Below are 6,000 nucleotides of genomic sequence, written 5' to 3'. Positions count from 1 at the left end.
TCGGTAACCCCCCGGTTAGATTGGACTGGCCGGTTCCAGTTTTGGGCAGTTTTGGTAATCGACCGGTATTATAAAAAAAACAAAATTTCAAAATAATGCAGATAAATTTTCAAAAATAAAAAATTTGGTATTATTTACATTATGGTAAAGATTAAAAATTGTTTTGATAATTAATACTCACTTTTTATATTTTTCCATCTTTTTCAGAAGATTTTAGAAATACCCTTAGGATTCTGTAAAATCCATTTTTTCATTTAATTTTTAACTTCATTTGAATGTGTTTTACTTTAATCGTTTTTTATATGCCTTTTCATATTGGAGTAGTTTTTTTTTTTGAACTTATCCACACAAAAAAATGATTTTTCTTAATTTTTTTTATTTTTTTCAACACTCTTTTTACAGCTTAGGACTTGCCTCGTTAGAACGATTGAATGAGCCGGTTTTCTAGTTGGGCTAGTTAAACCGCTTCGGGGCCTTGTCCACTTAACTATTCCGGTTCAATTTTGCGAACACCCATTGATTATTTAACAGTGCGATTGTTTTAGTCCTGGGTGTGGTTTGTATAGAGCCTAGGCTCTAAACAATCAAATTAGAGCCTACTTTCAAATAGTATCGAGAAATGTGGTTTCAATTCTGAAAATCATTGTGATATTTTCATCTTTATTTATAAAATTTAAAGCTTCAAAAACAGTGTAGAGCGATAGATCTATGAAAACTTGAAAATCTTTAAAATTGACAATTTAAAATGTATTACAAAATACACTATTTCTAAAACTATTACAAAATACACTATTACTAAAACTAGCACAAAATATACAAAATATACTATTTCTAAAACTATTACAAAATACACTATTTCTAAAAGTTGATGTCGAGATGATCAATTTGAGGATCAAAACGACCCCTTCTCGCGAAATTTTTGAGGTAGGCTCTAATTTGATGGTTCTAATTTGATGGTTCAGAGCCTCGGCTCTATATAAACTTTTCCCTTTAGTCCTCTGCCTTATACAAACCATACCCACAGTTCAAAAGTACACTTCATATACACAATTTTACGGGTGTCCCTCTTCAAAATCTTGTGCAAAACCAGTGACTTTTCTCAATGTTTTGCTACAAATCTTGTTTTGCTACAAATCTAAGTAATGAAGTGAGTGAGACAAATATTGGGAAAATGTTTTGCTACAAATGTAAGTAATGAAGTGAGACAAATATTGGGAAAATGGAGTCAGAAGGGGGCCAAGAGAAAAGAGGTGGTACACCGCCATCTTTTTCCTTCCTCTCGCCTTTTTTATATCTTTTTCACTGTAAAATGTTTGGGCCACTTTGCATTTATCATGACTAGATATACACCTCAATATTAGGTGAAATTTTGGGGCATTTCTTGCTTTTTGTTGTTGCAATTAATTGATTTCTAGAAGGTCTTGTTGGTCTTTACTGAGAATGCCAGAAAAAGGAGCAAATTCAGAGAAACTTTTGTAAATTGAGCTTCAGTGCTCTTGATTTTGGATATATTTCATGCCAGTGATTTATGGGGCTATTTATATGTGGTTATGGAGGACATTTGACTTTCAGCCTATTCCTGAATGTTTTGAGAAATTTTGGGTTAGGGTTTGGTTCTTGTTTATCTGAAACTAACTTCAGTGCTCTTGATTTTGCAAATATTTCATGCCAGTGATTTATGGGGATATCTATATCTGGTTATGAAGGACATTTGAATTTCAGCCTATTCCTGAATGTTTTGAGAAATTTTGGTTTAGGGTTTGGTTCCTTTTTTATCTGAAACTAGCTGCATTGTTAATTGTTCTGAGTTGTACTTTCGTGATCATTTTTATAAATGAAGAAAAAAGAAAGAGGAAATTACACAATATTGAAAGTACATAAACTCTGAATATGTAAACATTAGGTAGATGGTTTTTTTTTTTTATTTTGGCCCCTATACTATCCTATCCTCTTCGTAGTACTTCTCTTCTTCCCTTGAGTTCTCTTCCATTACTACTCTCACTCTTTACTATCAGTGTTTATTTCAAAGCATGGTTGTAGAGAAAGTAGTCTTGTTATGTCACTTTGGGGGACAATTCATTGGAAATACGAATGGTGGGAACGCCTCATATGAAGGTGGAGATACACGAGCTGTAATGGTTCCTCGTGATATAAGTTTCAACGAACTCCAATCAAAATTGGCCACGATTTCCAGCCTAAGAGCCGGGTCATTTTCTATCAAGTATCAAGCCATTGGTACATCTTGCTTGGTATCTATCTATGATGACAATGATGTCGTGACCATGCTCTCTCTGTCTGTTGAGCAAAAGCCCATGTATGTCATTGTATGTTTTTAGGACTCATGCCATTGGAGATACTGCGAACACCAACAGGTATTATCTATGTGTCGCATTTTTTACTTTGCATTGATGGAATGCGCTTCATTTATGAACATATGAATAAGTCCATATGAATTTTCATTCTACAGTGTTGAACAGAGTGTGGGTTATGAAGATGGTGGTGGCACTGGGGACATTGTAAATCCACTACGATTGGCGCCGGCAGTGTCTAGCATTCTGGATCTTGAAAATACACAAAGATTAACACGAGGTATGTCTAGCAATCAAGATTTTGAAATTCCAGAAAGAGTGACACAAGGATCCTCCAGTGTTGAGAATCTTAAAACAACTCAGAGAGTACCACAAAGAGTGTCTCGTACTCGTAAAAGATCAGCAAAAGGACTGTCGGGTGTTGGGGAACACATTCAGGATTCTGAAATCCAGAAAGAGTGAGACAAGGATTATCTGCCGTTAAAGATCTTGAAACTCTTCAGATTGTATCGCAGGGTGTGTCTCGTACTCGTAAAAGATCGACGCGAGGAGTCTCTAGTGCTGGGGATCTAGAAACTCCTCAGATAGTAACGCAAGGAGTGTCTAGTGGTGGGGATTTTGAAACTCCACTAACAGTGTTGCCTACATTGGTCATTGGAGCAGAATTTCAAGATGCACATAGTTTTAGGAAAACATTGGTATCTTTTGCTATTTCAGAAAATTTCGCTTTAAAGTTCATAAAAAATGATGCCAGTCGTGTCACTGCAAAATGTCAGGCAAAGGGGTGTACATTTCATATTCATGCATCTCGTGTCTCTGGTTTAAAATTATTCAGAATTAGAACGATGAACCCCTTGAATACATGCGACAGATTGCTAAATGGAAGTCATCCTCAAGTCCAAAGTGAGTGGATAGCTGATAAGATAAAGCAACACCTCTAAGATAATCCCTGATACAAGCGAAAGGAAATTATGAAAGACATTCACCACTATTACGGTGCGCAAATAGGATATTCACAAGCTAGGCGAGGAAGGGAGCTTGCGATGAAGATTCTTCATGGATCATATGAGGATGCTTATCGCGTACTTCCATCTTATTGCCCAAAGCTAATAGACAAGAACCTGGGAACCATTGCCGATACTGAAGTAGACAAAGAAGATAAGAGCTTTAAGAGATTGTTTGTAGCCTTTCATGCAACAATATATGGGTTCTTACAAGGATGTTTACCCCTTATGATCCTTGATGAAATGTTAATTTAAACCAAGTATGGTTGGTACCTATTGGCAGCAATAGCTATGGATGCTGATGGTATAACGTTTCCTGTGGCCTTTGGCATATCCATGTCTGATGACGCCGAGAGTTGGGAATGGTTCTTAACCCAACTACAAGATGCTTTGGTTGGTCCTCAGAGAAATAGATTGACATTCATCTCAGACCTACAGAAAAGGTTACAACCAGTTTTGGAAAGAGTCTTTCCAAATTATTTTCATGGGTTTTGTATGGAATCTTTAGCTGAGAGCTTTAACAATGACTCGAAGAATTGTGAGCTGACAAAATACTTCTGGAAAGTAGCTCGTGCTAAGGCACTTTTAGAATTTAATTCTTGAATCGCTGAAGTTTGAGCTGTTTCTTCGAGAGCGGCAGTTTGGATTGAGGGAATTCCAGTAAAATTTTGGGCTGCAACTTATATTGAATATGAGGTACAATCACGTAACATCTAAGCTTTTGGAATCCTTTAACAATTGGATTGGGGAATCACATCATCTCCCCATTGTTAGTTTGTAGAGAGTTTACGTATGAAGCTGATGCAACACATACACAAACGACGAGAGCTCAGTTCACAATGGCCTTCAAAGATTGTTCCTAGTGCCGATGAGAAGATAAAAAGAAGAATGGCGAAAGCTGATTGTTTTCGAATCTTTCGATCCAATGGAACCCAATTTGAGGTTTTATCAGATAGGGTGGATGTGGTTAATTTGGAATGTCGTGAATGCACTTGTCAGAGGTGGCAGCTTAGCGGGTTGCCTTGCTCTCACGCTTTGGTGGCTATATATTCAAAACAGGGCACAATTTCTGATTATTGTTCTCACTACTTACATGTAGAGACTTAACGAAAAACATTTTTGGAGACTATACACCCAGTGCCTGATAGAACGCCAATGCCTGAGGTGCGAGATTGTGTTGTGAACTTACCTCTTGTAGTTAGGCAAAATGAGAAGACCAAGAAGAAACAGATCAGGAGTGGAAACGATGAGGTCAGGCCTGTGAATTACAGTCAATGAGAAGGTGTACAATAGGCAGACTTGCAAGGGAAAAACCTAGGTTCACATATGCTTTATTTGTGTTTTCTTTTGACCAAATATAAATCAAGGATTGTCTAAACTGTAATGGAATGTGAAAAGTTCCCTCTCTCTCTTACACGCACATCTTTCTCTCACCCACACAAACAGAGATTTCTCTCACCCACACAAACAGAGATGTGTCCATGGCACTCAAGTCATCCACATTGTATTGTAACTGCTTTTGTTTTTCCTCTCACTTAAAATATCTATCTGGTTCTTCTTCTACTTCTTTTTTCCAAATAATTCAAGGTAGTTTATGGGTTCCATTTTCTTCTGTTTTTTTGACGTTCTCACATATGCCGTATCAAATTCGTAATGTTATTTTTTGGTAAGCGCTTCACCACAATTTCTTTTGTGTGTTTCTTGGTTTCCACTTATTGTTTATTGGGGTATAAATGTTTAGATCCTAGTTTTAAAATCGTCTATCCGGATTGGAAACTGGTTGGGATTGATCTTGTTTAGCCGGAACCAGGAACCGGTCTGGTTTTGAGACTCACCTGGAGGACCGGGCAAATCTTGTATGGAACCAAGCAATCTAGATGGGTTGAAATGCCCCTTTTCACCTATTTCATTTTAAAAAGCTATTTTATTTTTTCAGATCTAAAATTAAAATTAAATTATTTCGAATCGATTTCTACACTTGAGATTGGTCAAATCCAGCCTGAATCGGCGATTTGAATCTGTCCAATGGGTGACCGACCGATCTGGCCTCCCCGTCTTGTTGGAAAACATTCTTTAAGAGTTCAGATAACTAGATCATTATTTTTGCTCTGAAACCGGACTTTTTTTACATTATCCATAATAGTTTGAGGAATAACTGCTCCATTGAATGGGATAATATGAGAAATATATTTCCTTGTAAAACATTCTAAGAGACGGACACGGAAGGTTCGCATTTTTTCCTAATCCAAGAGCACTAACGATTTCAAATGCATCGAGAAATAAAGTTTAGGAAAAACTTTAAATAAGGTTGGAACCTAAAAATGTAGACTTATACGAGCCTCAAAAATTTATTGGAAAATGTCGTTTTAATGTTGAAAAACGCTCTAATTGATCATCTCAACATTGAGATGTATGTATATAAAAAGTAAAAAAAAAGATTTTGAGTCTAAAAAATAATGTATTTTGCAATATATTATCTAGACCATCCATTTTCAAGATTTTTCATATGTTTATAGATCTATATGATTTTAACCATTTTTAAAATTTAAAAATTTATAATTACATATGAAAATGGATTTTCAGATAAGCCTAAGAATCTTTTACACTGAAATTATATGTTGTGATAAAATTTGGAGGTGCGCCTTAATTGAATTGCTTAAGGTTGCAACCTTATAGAAACCACACCC

At 36.1% G+C, this 6,000-nt stretch overlaps 1 long non-coding RNA gene across 1 annotated transcript; it reads left to right on the top strand.

Annotated features, from left to right (window-relative positions):
* Positions 1–842: 842 nt before the first annotated feature.
* On the top strand, positions 843–4,720 carry LOC105421063 (uncharacterized). Its single transcript, XR_016053923.1, has 2 exons — positions 843–2,372; positions 2,468–4,720. It is a non-coding gene; the product is annotated as an uncharacterized LOC105421063 (long non-coding RNA).
* Positions 4,721–6,000: the final 1,280 nt, after the last annotated feature.

Source organism: Amborella trichopoda, chromosome 4 (genome assembly GCF_054954075.1).
Source record: "Amborella trichopoda isolate Santa Cruz 75 chromosome 4, AtrichopodaSantaCruz75HAP2 v2.0, whole genome shotgun sequence".
Taxonomy (NCBI): domain Eukaryota; kingdom Viridiplantae; phylum Streptophyta; class Magnoliopsida; order Amborellales; family Amborellaceae; genus Amborella; species Amborella trichopoda.
The sequence above is the reverse complement of the archived record's forward strand: the minus strand, read 5'-3'. Positions and strand labels throughout refer to the sequence as shown.